General features: G+C 36.7%; 1 protein-coding gene across 5 annotated transcripts in view; it reads right to left on the reverse strand.

Annotated features, from left to right (window-relative positions):
- large2 (LARGE xylosyl- and glucuronyltransferase 2) overlaps positions 1–14611 on the reverse strand; it is a 120566-nt gene that overhangs the window by 31441 nt on the left and 74514 nt on the right. The gene's annotated exons all lie outside the window — the stretch shown is intronic.

Here is a 14611-nt window from a genome sequence, read left to right on the forward strand (position 1 = left end):
TGGCTTGCTCAGTTGGGGATATTTTGGGGCTATTTAATTTGATTTTATCAATCAATAAATTCCACTAGAAACAAACCTTGTTGTATTATTTTAATTTAATACTGTGAAGCTGCTTTGATACAATATGTATTGTGAAAAGCGCTATATAAATATACTTGACTTGACTTGACATGATTTTTGGCCCTTACTGTACATTTGTTATCAGAAAAGAACAACCTGGATAAAGTTATGAAATCAAAATGTTCCTGGTTTTATTTTGCAGTCCATCAGCATACATTAATCTAAAGGCCCATATTAAAGTTGTACATATATCGTTTCACAATGATAACGTGAAACAACATATCTATGGAGCCCCTAAGAGTGATGGAAAAAACATGAGATTGGAGGAAAAATCTTTTTTATTCCCATCCCCATGTACCCTTATGGGTTCTGTCCATACTAAAAAACATTAAAAACAACATAATATTTTTTTCATTTATTATTTATCTTATTAATAAAGAATATTTCCTGCTAGCTCTAACAGCAAACAGTAGAGCGTTGGCGCTTGCAACGCCAAGGTCATGGATTCGATTCCCAGCGAATGCAAGAACTGATAAGAATGTAAATGTGTACCTTGAAATGCAATGTAAGTCGCTTTGGATAAAAGCGTCTGCCAAATGCATAAATGTAAATATTTGATTTATAATCAATTAAAACTCAGTTAATAATGCTAATAATAACAACAACAAAATAAAAGAAGCATTAAAGATGGCTTAATAAAGTTGGTTACACTTTATTTGGTAACACTTTATTTTACAGTGTCCTTGTATGTTACATGTACTTACCATAGTAATAACAGTAATTATGCATAATTACATGCAACTAACCCTCAACCAAATCCTAATCCTATCCTAACCCTATAGTAAGTACATGTAGTTGCTTAATATTACTCAGTACTTAAATATATAATTACACTGTAACAATGACACCTTAAAATAAAGTGTAACCCTTTATTTGAAGGTGTTGTTATTACAGTGTAATTAGACAAATAAGTACTGAGTAACATTAATTAACTATATGCACTTACTATTGAGTTAGGGTTGTGGTTTGTTTAGGGTTAGTTACTTGTGATTATGCATCATTTACTCTTATTACTATAGTAAGTAACATGAGTAACTGTGCCATCTTAAAGTGAAGTGTTACCATAAAGTTTGATAGTTTCATACATCATGTTTTTGCACACATGTTAAAATTACTTATGTGTGAACTTGTACCTGTCAATGCAATGCAAACATTGCATACATCATGTGAATTGTCTGGTAATCATTGTCTGCACTTTGAATGTTTAGTGTCAAACTTGCACCAAGTTACAATGTTACAAGCAGACAACACATAATCGTTCACCAAAACATAGTATAAACAGAGTCAAAATATTAGCCAGTACTATTAATCCAATCTACCAAACAATCCAATCCAATCACAGTTGAGACATCAGGTCGCACCATGCATTGATATTTATTAATTCACCAATATTTTTATTGTTACTATCAGAGTCATGGTCATTCTTCTTTGACAATAAACTTCCTCAAGCTTTCTGCAGTTGTACTCAGGATTACACCTCGTGTTTTCTCCTCATTAAGGAAGTAAAGGTCACTGGAGAAGCCTGGGGGGTGGAACTGGGAGGTGTGACGGTAAACCAAGACACCATGGAGTGAGACACTACTAATCTATCACACCAAGGGGAGTCCTTTACATGGGATGGGGGGGGGGCATTGGGTTTCTCTAACAACTGTTTAAGCCACATACACACACACACACACACACACATACACACACACACACACACACACACACACACACACACACACACTACAACTGATTAATCACTTCACCTTATACAGTACACAGTGGCTACATAAATATGTCCCTTTTTTGGCCCTTTTGGTTACTTTTTATTTGTACATTTAGTGAGTAAAACTAATGAAAACATGCCCAGGTCATATTTTACCCAAACATCTAATTAAGAAAATAAAACCCACTTTTAGGAAAATACATTTTTTTTTTTGCATTGTGACTATTTTCATAACTTTGCACACACACAAAAAAACCCCTGCATTATCATAACAGAGTTTTTTGTACTTTTTGTACTCAATACTCTCAAAGATTTACAATGTTTTATTATTTTCAATGATAATTATATAATTAGATTCTCATTAAATATTACTGTAATGCAATTATTTTTATTTTAAGTTATATACAGTGCAAATAGTATCCTGATGTATAAATGATTTGTGATTTAAATGATCCCACGATTATTCTACAACCCGCCGAACTAAAAGTTTAGTTTTACTAGAAGAAATTGTGACAGAAATATATAACTCTTGTAGAATAGAATGTAATTCTCAAAGTGATAATAATACAATTTATCACACATTTTAGTTTAATGTTTTAATATAATTGTTACATTTGAAAAGATTAATAAAAATGTTTTAGATCAAAGTTAGGCGTTTTTTTTTATTATTCATTTTTAATTAAACCATTAAAACGGAACCCATAAACAATAGAAATTTAGGAAAAAATTATGCAAAAATATAATTTTAAGCTAAAATCTATTTTAAATAACAGATCACATCTACACATCCAATTCTTGTTACGTAATACAAAAAAAGAAGATCATAAATTCACCATAAAAAAAGTAATAAAAATACCATTTCTCTTTTGATTTTGGGATTAACAAATAGTAAGACCATAATGGAGAGAACACAGCATGCTAAATGAATCCTGAAATGTCACACAGCCTGCATTGCACATGACTGGCCCTACCCGATGCGTCGGCGCATACGAGTTTACGTCTGCGACAGCTGCATATTCTAATCCCTGTGAACAAAATTTCACAATCTCTGTGACAAATTCACTGAAAAATAATGTCTGTAGAAACCCAGAGATTAGCATTTAAGGACTAAGCTCTGGTTTAGCCATCGTGTGAGGGATAAAAACTGAATCATCTGGAGCGTTTCCTCTGTTGTCCCCTACTATATCCACTAAAACACTCTGCATGACATCTGCCATTTGAATTTATCCACCAACTTTCTCTTCATCAGTCTTCCTCTCTCCCAGAATACAGACACCGGCACATTTTATGACTCACGGAGTGATGTAGGAAGGAAACGATGTTAACAATGCCAACCTGCAGTAAAAACACTCCCTAATCCTCTTCTCTGAGTGTGAACAAACTCACGAGCGCCGTCAGGACAGACGGCTTTGACACGACCACTACAAAACAACAAGAAATATAATACCTAGTCCACCACAGAGGATTTACACGGGTCAAGAGGTCAAAAAGTCTCCAAAACAAGTGGCATTGTGCTTTGCCTGCGCTCTCCGTGGCTGATGGGAACAGAATATAGCGTGAGGACTATGAGGTGTTGTTGTGGGTGCGAGCGAAAATGATCGATACTGACACACACACATAAAGCTGATGGAAAAGCGACAATTTATTTAGTCCTGACAAGTGCAGGATGAGACGCAGGAGAGGTGGGCTTACGGGTTAGCAAATTTTACTAAGTGCTGTCTCTCTTTGGCCTGCGGTCACCCCAATCTCCGGCTCCAGACAGCTTTTCTAAATAGAGTTTCACACAAACGCAGCGTCAGCTTCTGGCATCCCGAACGGCGACTGTATCTGAGACCTCAGACATGACTGAAATAACATAGACGGCATCTTACCTCCGCCTGCACTCTGCTGAGTGAACTTAATCAGTTCTTCATACACCCACACGTCCACACCAGAGTCTTATTATTCTCTCTTAAACGAGAGAAAACGTCTCATTGAGCAAACAGCTTCGGTATAAAGAAAAGAATGTGCTCTTTATTCCTATGTCTTTTACTGATTGGGCTAATTACGCTAATTAAGAAGGCCACTTCTTGAAATGTTGACCATAGTTACCAAACATGTTGCCATGGTGTTGGGGGAGGTATTATGAGAGCTCAGCAGCTGATTGGCCAGTGCAGGGTTCTCACTTCCTAGAATATTCCATGAATTATCCAGTCATGATTACTGGGTATGGATATCTAAAAAATTATTTTACAGAAACTTCACTCACAAAGTTATGGAAGCTTGTTTCTGGCAGCAATTAAAAAGTGACTTTTTATCTCACAATTCTGACTTTTTTCTCACAATTGCGAGTTTACATCTCGCAGTTCTGCCTTTTTATCTCAGAATTGCGCGATATAAACTCGCAATTGCAAGTTACAAAGTCAGAATTGTGTGATAAACTCACAATTGTGTGATATAAGCTCTTAATTGCGAGTTATTAAGTCCAATTCTGAGGGGGGACTCTATAACTCGCAATTGTGCGAAAAAAAAGTCAGAATTGTGAGATCAAAAGTCGCAATTATCTTTTAAATTGTTTTATTCCGTGGCAGAAACAAGCTTCCATACAAAGTGCAGTTACGAGTGGATGAAATATCTACAAGCTGAGCATAATTACAAAAACATTCAATATATGATTTTTCTATAAAGTTTCCAGGCCTGGAATTTGCGATTTTAAAATTCTCAGAAGTTTCCAGATGAAACCCTGTCAGGGATGAAGATGAAAACACTGAGCATGTGCTCAATATGACAGATGGAGATCGTTTGTGTCTGTTATTATATATTGGCACAATGATTCTTCTGACCTTCTCACGCCCCACAAATAAAGGGTTAAAGGTCACATGTAGCTGAGGGGTGTGAGAAATTTCTGTGGTGAAGCCATCCATTAGCTCAACATCCCTTTCATCAGCGAAATGTGACCTTTAACCCTTATTGCTGGGGGATTAAAGGTCAGAACAGTCATCGTATCAATAACTGCAAAACAGTGCCAACGCCACCCTTTCTGCGAAATGATATTACGTTGCTTCTTGCATATTTCGCAACTCTTTTAAAGTCCAGTAAGTTGCACTCAGTTTTATCTGCAACATTTAATTATATATTTTTGTTGTATATATCGTGGCATTTTGGAAATGTAAAGGTAAATTCTATATCGTGTTTGAAAATAACATACACCTACACTAAACCTAACCAATAGTTTTAAAGTCACCATGAAATCCTAATGGAAAAATAGTATTTATTAATGGGATATTGCAGTGTTCGTTTCAAATGATTTATCCGTGCACATCATTACTTTTTTCATAATCTTTAATATAAATAACTTCCTCTTGCAGCTACATCTCTTCTCTGATGATGTGTTTATTGGCACGAGGGCGGGACAACCTGTCACTCACATGAGATCGACCAATAGCAAACCACAACCATCTAATTTAATCAATTTCCCATGGACAAAATCAAGTTCCAAAGTGTAAGTTGCAACTTCTTTAACAAAAGCACACCATGCTATTTTAGGGGCCGTTCACATGTTGCATCTAAAAAAGCGTGTGGCAAACTCCATGAAGACAAAGTTTCAGCAAAGGATAAATGGATTTTCAGCCTTTCATATTTGTGGAGATGAGAAATAAAAAACCCATCCTGTACAGCTATGATCAACTGTTCATCCATCTTGGCTGAGCTTTCGATGTTGTTACAGAAATGTCGAAGGTGCAACATATGATGGCAGAGCTTTCAGTTTATAGATTCCCCTATCCTAGAGAGAGTGCTAATGTGGATTTCTGTCTAGATATGTAATAACATTTTGCAAAAGAAAACCTTAAAAAGGTTAATTATAGATAAAGTAAGACAGAAACACATCCGTTCACCGGTCATTTTCCTCAGCTCTGGCAAAGGCAAGTTTCAAATCAGTGCTTCTACGGGGAGACTAGCGCTAAATTAATCCCCTATTTTAGCGCCATCTACTGTTTTAGAAGAGGAAGTTGCTCAACTGCATTTGTGAGAAAATCTGCCTGGACACATTTGTGAGAAAATCGAGCCGAGATCTCATAAAAAGCCAAGTGTCTCACAATCATAACAGACAGATATGCATTTGTATGCACTAGATTTGGTATTTGTTCAAAGGTTACATGCAATTTGTAGGATGGTTTGTATTTATCTGTGAAATATTATCTAGGCTCATTTATTTATATTTGTAAAACACAATACATATTTGTTACTCCACTGCATTTTCGCTCAAATTTACCTTTGTACTTGCATTGCTTTCTGTTTGTTTGGGAGTCGAGTTTTCCTTTGCAAAGCAGATCGAGTTTGTTTGAAAAAATATTGTGCCATTTTTTATGGCACAATATTAACTCCATAGTCAATCTAATTTTCATATTTTAATGATAATAAGCCATTTCATAGGCTCTGTTTTTGTTCACATTTTAATTTTCATTCACGAACTTACAAGACAAATAGGCTAGATTGTGCATTATAAACAGAGACTGTGGGTCACTTTTCAGGTTTCATCATGAATATTTGTCCAATAAATCGCAATAAGCTTTGTGCTTTGTTACTTTTGATATGAAAAAAGTCTCAGCTTTCAAATTCTATCAATTCAAACAATAAATGCCGTTTTGGCGCTCTTTAATGTGGCGCGAGAGATCACTATAGTGCCTCAGTTCAAGCGAAGTGCGAGTGAACGCGACCCTCCCTTCCTCTTTACTAAGTTACAGAACGAAATAAACATGAAAGATACAGTCCAGCTTACCGAAATCCGTATCATGTCTCTCATGCAATCGCTCTCATACGCAGAAATACGTCAATAAAACATAGACTGTAAAAAAGCTTGTAAACAATGTCACGTAATTCAGAAAAGCCATTCTTGATAGTCAGCAAGAGCGCACTCGCCACCAAGTGGACAGGGGTGAGAATAACAGTTACAAGTTACAATCAGATCACCCTCGGTGTATCTGGCAAAATGACGGACGGCTTTCAGATTTTTCCGCCAGTGCTAAAAAAATGCCGCCAATGACGGAAAATTTTAAGTTAATGCGACCTCTGACTGTGGCTGTGGAGGCTTTGGAAAGGCGCACACACATCACGTCCGATGCTGTGGCACTGCTGGACGTCTGCTGTGACCTTCTGAGAATTAATCATGACCACTTAAGAGGAATTTCTTTTGTTCTGGTCCCAGATGGTGTGGTGCAAGATCCAATCAGACTACATGGGCTTCACAGCAAAAGTCAATACATACATTCACAAGCTGTTTAAAAAGACTATTGTATAAGAATGAGTCTGCAGTCTTGAAGGTCATGTGACTTTCCATCTCTACCTGAGCAGATCTTAATCTATATCTTTATGTATTCATTTTCCACAAAGAAAAGCTGAAACCGCTCCTACATAACAACAGTGTCTTGAATCTGGGGGTTTGCGCAAGCAGTCTGGCCTTTCAACTATAGGAAAATAGAAAGCAGGTTGTGTTGTGAGCAGGGGAACGGGAAGCTGCAAATATTATTTTCACCCAGATTTTGGGTATGACTATCTATCTATCTGCTTAGACGCTACTTCTCTGGCTGCTGAGACTAACTCGCCTCTTTAAATATTCTCAATCTCTCTAGCCAACCAAGGCATAGGCCTATATGTCTCCCAGTTTCATTGCCCACAAAATAGTACGAGGCTTCACGCACTCACTTCCCCTCACAGTAAACACACCCACGGTCACGGAAACAGCACATGCATTTTAATAACAAACACTGAGCTTATTCTGCATCTGTGACATCATTTAACCTGTCTTTGCATTATTCATGAACCTGTTTGCGCATAAAAATGCGAACAGGATAAAAACCGAGGGGGAGCTGTCATGTCTCACACTGTCATCTCTCATTTACAAACAGCATCTCTAACTCACTTTCAACACTACACATCAATAACACACACACACACACACTTACTTCAGCTCAGATGTTGAAGGATTTTGCTGGATCTCAGAGGAGCCAGTTAGCATTAGCAGGAAAACCAGATATGAAAGCTTTTTTGGATGCCACCTTGTGTTTGAGGATACATTACTGAGAACTGGGTGTGATATGTTTTCTAATGAAAAAAATCATATATCAGTGCTAAAATAGACACTACAGCATGAGCCAAGTAGAAAATAACCAACATTTCTATGCACTTTTACGGGTTCTGACCTTATATCTGACCATATATATGTTGTTGTATTTGCTGTTATTTTTAAATTGTTTTTATTGGTATATAAATTATTTAAATGTTTAATTAGCCCTATTTAATGTATTAATATTATTGTACAACTTTTTTTTATAAACAATTTGTTGTTTTTATTATTGACTATAAAATAAATAAAGCTAAATAAAATAAAATAAATTATTATTACTATTATTAATAAATTAATAGGGATAATATGATTATACAACAGTAATATGTGTTTCTGTGGCGCAGCTGCTACATGGAAAGGCATTAGCAACACAAAGGATAATGTGTTTTCCAAATGCGTAAAAACCATTACGCATATATTGCTGGTGTGATTTTGTCAATTTCATGTAACCTTTTTGCATAAAACTGAAGGAAGGCATTTTTTAAAAGATACTTTTAACCTCATAATTAGTCACGGCATCAGCCAGACTGTCAAAGCTAATTAGCCAAGCCTTGACCCCTCGACTCAGACTATCACCCGAGATGGCCGAGTTCATTCCGCTTTGAAGGAGTCTGAGTTCAAGTTCGAAAACTCTCTGAGAGATCATATGCCAGTCAAACGCTTCGAGGAGTTTGTTCTTCAATTATGTGAGAGAAAGAGGAGGGAACACTCCTTCCACTAAGTCACGGCTGAAAGCCCCATAAATTGACCTGGAACGGCTAGAAAGGCATCTGCTTCTGTCTCTTTTTTCGAAGACATTTGCATAAGACACTCTGTTTGAACTATAATTTGATCAGAGATGCATTTCAGGCTAACGGTGCAAAATTTCATCAAATTATGATAAAGGATTACAGCAGCAGCCAAATCCCAGCGGGCCACTACCTATTTTCAGAAGGTATAACCTATAACAGGGTGTCATAAGATCAGGCCGGCAGCATTTTCACCAATGGTTCCCCTATTCTTCTACTTTCTCGGGGGGGACAAGAAGAGGTTTTTTTTTTTTTGTGTGTGGATGAAAAAGTGTAAGTGTGTTGTACTAAAGTGTGTACTCCATGGCACTGAGAGCTTTCCATTAGGGGAGCATGAATCACAGTGCATTCCCCTCCTCTTCACAGCCCTTCAAAACAAAGTGATCTCCAGTAGGCTCATCTGAACTAGCTGGTGCAATCTCTCATTCTGTCAGAGACCGCTCTGCTCCACACCAGCACGGCCCTGGGACAGTCTTTACAGCTTGCATCTGCCACGCTTATCCGAGCTTGGTGCCGAAGGCCTAAGCAATCCAATTCGGCGTTGAAAGAGAGCACCACCAGGTATTAACACAGGGTGTACAGAGGGAGACTGGGATAAAAGTTCCTGAAATGGCTATAAAACACCCCCAAAAAGCATATCCTCTTTTGAACCCTGAGGGTTTTGAGACTGAACATGATTTATTTGGTCCATTTTATGGCTTTTCTTGCATTCGCAGTACACCTTGTGGGAGAGCAAGAAGGTCTGCTGACTCACAGGTGGGGGTTAAAGGTCAGAGCAGGCCGAGGTCAGGCTACATTTGGACGTCAAGAAACCCGTGCTCAATAAGCTTCTTAACTATCTTGACGGTTTCTCTATGATAGAATTTAAAATAAAAGGAAAATCCCCAATAATCTCATATGTTTCTCCTTTAAAGTTCCAAAATTTCAACATTGTCCACAATGAAAAGTCCGAGATTGAACTCAACAAAGTTCTTGCTTACTAAACAAAACTCTCTCAGTTGTTTCTATTTTATTTCTTCTGAGGAATTTTAGGAGGAACCTGAGATAAAGTTGATACTTAAATTAAAAATAACTCCAAGTCTCCTGAGCCATTTGTGCAATAACATTTTCCTCAGGAGTTGCATTATCTTTATACTCAAATTTGAGATACCTTCCGACCAGCACCTGCTTGCATATTCATTTTTTATTGTTTACACACTCTTCTGTTGATTTTATTGTCATTTTCCATCTTCGTCTTCATGTAGTTATTAAAAGAAACAGCCCAACGGTGAGTGTTTCCACCAGTGAATTCCAGGCACATGTGCAGACACTTACATTTGTGAGGCTGGTTGCTATTTTTGCCGGACACATGTAATAATAATAATAATAATAATCATTTCTCCTTTTGAGTTATAGAAGAAATCTAAACATTGTCTGCAAAAGTCTAGGGCTTTATGATTATCACAATACGGAAAAAGTGGACAGAATTGCGAAATCCAGTCATAAAAATGGAATTTGCCAAATTTCACAGGGGACTAATTCTCATGTTTGCTGAACTTTTAATAAATTGTTGTTAAATATCCAATATAGCAATCAGATTATGTTGGCGGTTGTTTTTGAAAGGAAAATAATACTAAAAACAATAAAAAAAAAAAAAAAAAGAATAATGGTTACTTATACTTACTGTATACTCACCAGTGTTGGGCAAGTTACTTCGAAACTGTAATGCGTTATTTATTACTTGTTACTGTCATTTCAAAGTAATTCGTTACATTACAATATTACTGTATTTAAAATGTAAGGCATTACACTACTATTGCATTACTTTTAAGTTACTCTCACCCAAATAACTGCAAATATGGATTTGGCAATCTAAATGTAGCTTATGATGCTCAATTAGCTCATTACACATTCAGTAGAAGGTGATGTGGTATCCGACTGAGCTTGGACCCATAAGAAATTTTACCACGATGTACTATAGTACATACCATGGTATACCATAGTAGTACCATGGTATACCATAGTAGTACTATGGTAGTACCATTGTACCTTACATATAACCATGGTACTATATAGTACTTCAGATATTATCATGGTACCATGGTACATTGCATGGTACTGTAGATGTTACTATGGTACATAGTATGGTACCTCAGATTTACCATGGTACCTACCATGGTACATACCATAGTACCTCAGATATAACCATGGTACATACTTTATAGTACTTCAGATATTATCATGGTACCATGATAATATCTGAAGTACTATACTGTACAGTATGTTATGGTACATAGTATGGTACCTCAGATTTACCATGGTACATGCCCTAGTACCTCAGATATAACCATGGTACATTCTGCCGTACATATTACCATGGTACATACTACCTCAGATATAACCATGGTACCTCAAATATTACCATGGTACTTTGCATGGACGCATGGTACAGACATCTTTTTACTTTAAGCCCGGGGTAAACTTTAGGCTTAAACTTTAGCAAAAATAAAAATAACTAATGAATAATAACTAAGCCAGATATTTTTATTTTATTTTAATTATTATTGTGAGTGACTGCAGTAGTGTGGGCATAGGCCATTTGGTCTATGAACGAGTCATAGATCTCCAAAATCAGTTTTAAATGTATAATGTAATATTAATGAGATTTTTATTTAAGTAATGTTCTAATTCTAGATGTTTGTAAATGCTGCATGATTTTGACGTGGTTTAATCAATGGCCGTGCGCGTGAACTTTGAACATTCATGTCGCTTTCAAACCCATACTGTCTATTTTTCAAACACTGGAGCGGCCGCGGCGCAGAGTTGCCATGGAAACGGAGTGAAACATTTTGCGCGGACGTTTCTCCTCTGCTGATCTCGCGGTGATTTTGGCGAATTTGTATGAAGGGAAAAAAAACTACCACTTTATTCCAGGTTAACTTACAATGCTTGTAACGCGCGTTACTGACATTTGTACCGAGTAAAATATTACATTTTTTCCCCCTGTAATGCCTTACATTACCGCGTTACAGCAAAAAGCAATGCATTACAGTAATTAATTACTTTTGTAACGCGTTACTCCCAACACTGATACTCACTGTATATATATTGTAACTCTTAATATTTAATTTTTAAATATTACATTTTATACATGTTTTAATGTATTAATATGTTCTTACTCCTCATTACAAAACAGATTACCAAATAATTTTTTTGGCTAGATCCCAACAGTTATTTTTATCAGACAAATAATACTCAATACCTCTTATATAAAGGCCCGATTTCACTTAGTTCAATTCGGCATTTAAGTGGCTTTTATAAGCGTGCCTTAGAAATAATTACAATAGCAGTGACATATTTTAAGATTTGTCAGTGCAAGTTGCTTTCAGTCAAAACAGCTCAAACATGCATTTTAGTCTGAGACTAGCTTAAGCCTTGTCTGTGAAACCGGGGGTAAATGTATTAAATTAATACTATTTAATTTTAAATTATATAAAATATTTAATTGTTTAAATATGCATTTTATTTTATTTTATTATTCATAACAAATATTCAGTACACCAAACAGATTTCATTAGTTGTATAAGTTGTACAAGTTTCCTTACTTCAATTAATTCAATGCATTTTGATGACTAAATTCAGGAAAACAGAATCCAGAAAAATTTAAATGGGCAAAAAAATGGATTCCAGAACATTTGAAATAAAAAAAAAATAAAAAAAAATAAAAAAATCTAATAATAATTTCGGAAAAAATAAAACACATTTCATTTGGCCCTAAAAGTCAGAGAACTCAAACATTTACATTTCATCAAATTCGTCCAAGTTAAATGATCTGTGTTATGCGGTCCACATAATTTGATTGTCTCAGTTGTCTATTTTTATTTCTAAGATATAAACCTGGGATAAAGGTGATACTTGCATGAAAAATAACTCCAAGTCTCCTCAGCTGGAGGAGTAAGCTCTGAGCAATAACATTTACCTCTGGGAACCAGCAAGACAGAATTCATCAAAAAGTTTTACAGTACGTGTATGGTACCACAGCATGGTTAAAATAACAGTCCTGGTCCAAAAATTGGTCCTTTCTGGTTCCCAAATAAAATTTGTATTGCTCAGAGGTTGATCTTGCATTACCAGCACTAACCCACACAGACCGACCTGGACCAGCATATAAATGCGTGGCGGTGTAAGCTGCATGTATCAGCAGGGTTCTCTGCCCCCTCTCAGGAGCCCTTTATTGTTTCTCAGCCTCCTCAAAGCCAATTGTAGGCCATGGGCTGTGGTCTGCACAACCTCCACACACGCTAATTCTCTAGCAACCTGCCTACACACTCTCGAAACATCAGAGTGTGGTGTTCAAGGACAAAATCACGGTGTTCTTTTTAATGGAAAAAAACATCACATTTTAGATGAACGGTCAGCTGCTTAATACATCCGTGCTGAACATTTTCGAGATCTGCTTTTGCCTGACAGTGGATGTAACATGAACCCGGCTTGACCGGAGACCAAACAGATCCTCTACAGAGCCTGATGGCAAAGCACCCATTATCACAGATAAAACTAAATAATGCGTAACAATCAATATTTCATGAGCTCGGCTAATGCACCCTCTTAAATGTTCCAGTTACAAATGCAAGGGATTGTTTGTTTGTGGATATAAAAGCAAATATGTTTGCATCTCTGCCCTTTAGATGCTGAAAACATAACATTTATGCGAGTTGTTTAGGGCTTTAGCATTGCAGTGATTTCTTTCCCTGACAACCACTTAAGGAATGATGATGCCGAGCTTGATTCTGAGCAAATAAAACGTGGCTTTATTTAGCATTCGCTGTACTGACACGGTATTGCTATTTAATCTTCATTTGAAGGTGTTAAGTCCCTTCTGCATGACCCATGTCAGAGCTTCAACACATCTCACCTGTCATGCTTTGACCTCGACATGAAAAGATCTGGAGATAGTATCACGGCAGGGCTGCTAAGAAAAGAAGTATGCACTCTAAAGAGTGAACATACACTACAAAAAGAGTATTTGAGTTTAATGTGCAAAAAGTCCTGCAGATTGCACAGAAAAATTGCAGAAAGAGAAAAAAGGATCATACAAATACACTTGCCAAATAAATCACTGATCAAAAACTTTAAAAGGAACATGGTTTAAGTGTAAGAATGATTATCTGATCCACACTGATGAAACTAAAGTGCAAAATCAAACAGACAAAACATCTGCCATGACTTGCGTGTCTTTTAAAAAAAAAATCAACAATCAGAAGAATTTCTACTATCTAAAATGGCTAAATAATGTTTTTTCTCCACCTGGTATGTGAAATATTCAACCCAGGCTCACTATACATACAATTCACTGCAGTTTCCAGCTGAAATGAACACTTGTATTCCTTTTTACACAAAGTATGATTACAGGGGCAGATCAATTAATGAAGTCTCCCCTGCTGAAAAATCCATGTTGGTCCAGGCTGGTTTATGTTGGCTAAAGCTGGTATAGTCCTGGTCAAGTTGGTGGACTAGCATAGTCATGCTGTTCTCAAGCAAAACCGAGCTGGTTTGCTGATCCACCAGCTCTCCCGCTTCCAATGATGGGGATCAACAAACCAGCATCTCATAAAACATACCTTATGCTGGTGACCAGCAATCTGGATTTTCTAGGAGGGTCATTGCACAGGTCATTACACAATACTATCACCTCAAAACACTTTTACCATAGTACATGATGTATGCTCCACATGTATGGCTTTTCTGACATAGTAAACTTGCTCTATAGCGCACCTGGTCCAGTGTTCAGTTATGAGTCCCATGAAACAAGGTTGAACAAAAGTGCTCAAAGCTGAGCAAAACCAGGTAAAGTGGCATGGCTGCTTCGGCAAATTTATTTTCGAAACACTATCAGTTAGGTTTAGGATA

Source organism: Rutilus rutilus, assembly GCF_951802725.1.
Source record: "Rutilus rutilus genome assembly, chromosome: 5".
Classification (NCBI taxonomy): domain Eukaryota; kingdom Metazoa; phylum Chordata; class Actinopteri; order Cypriniformes; family Leuciscidae; genus Rutilus; species Rutilus rutilus.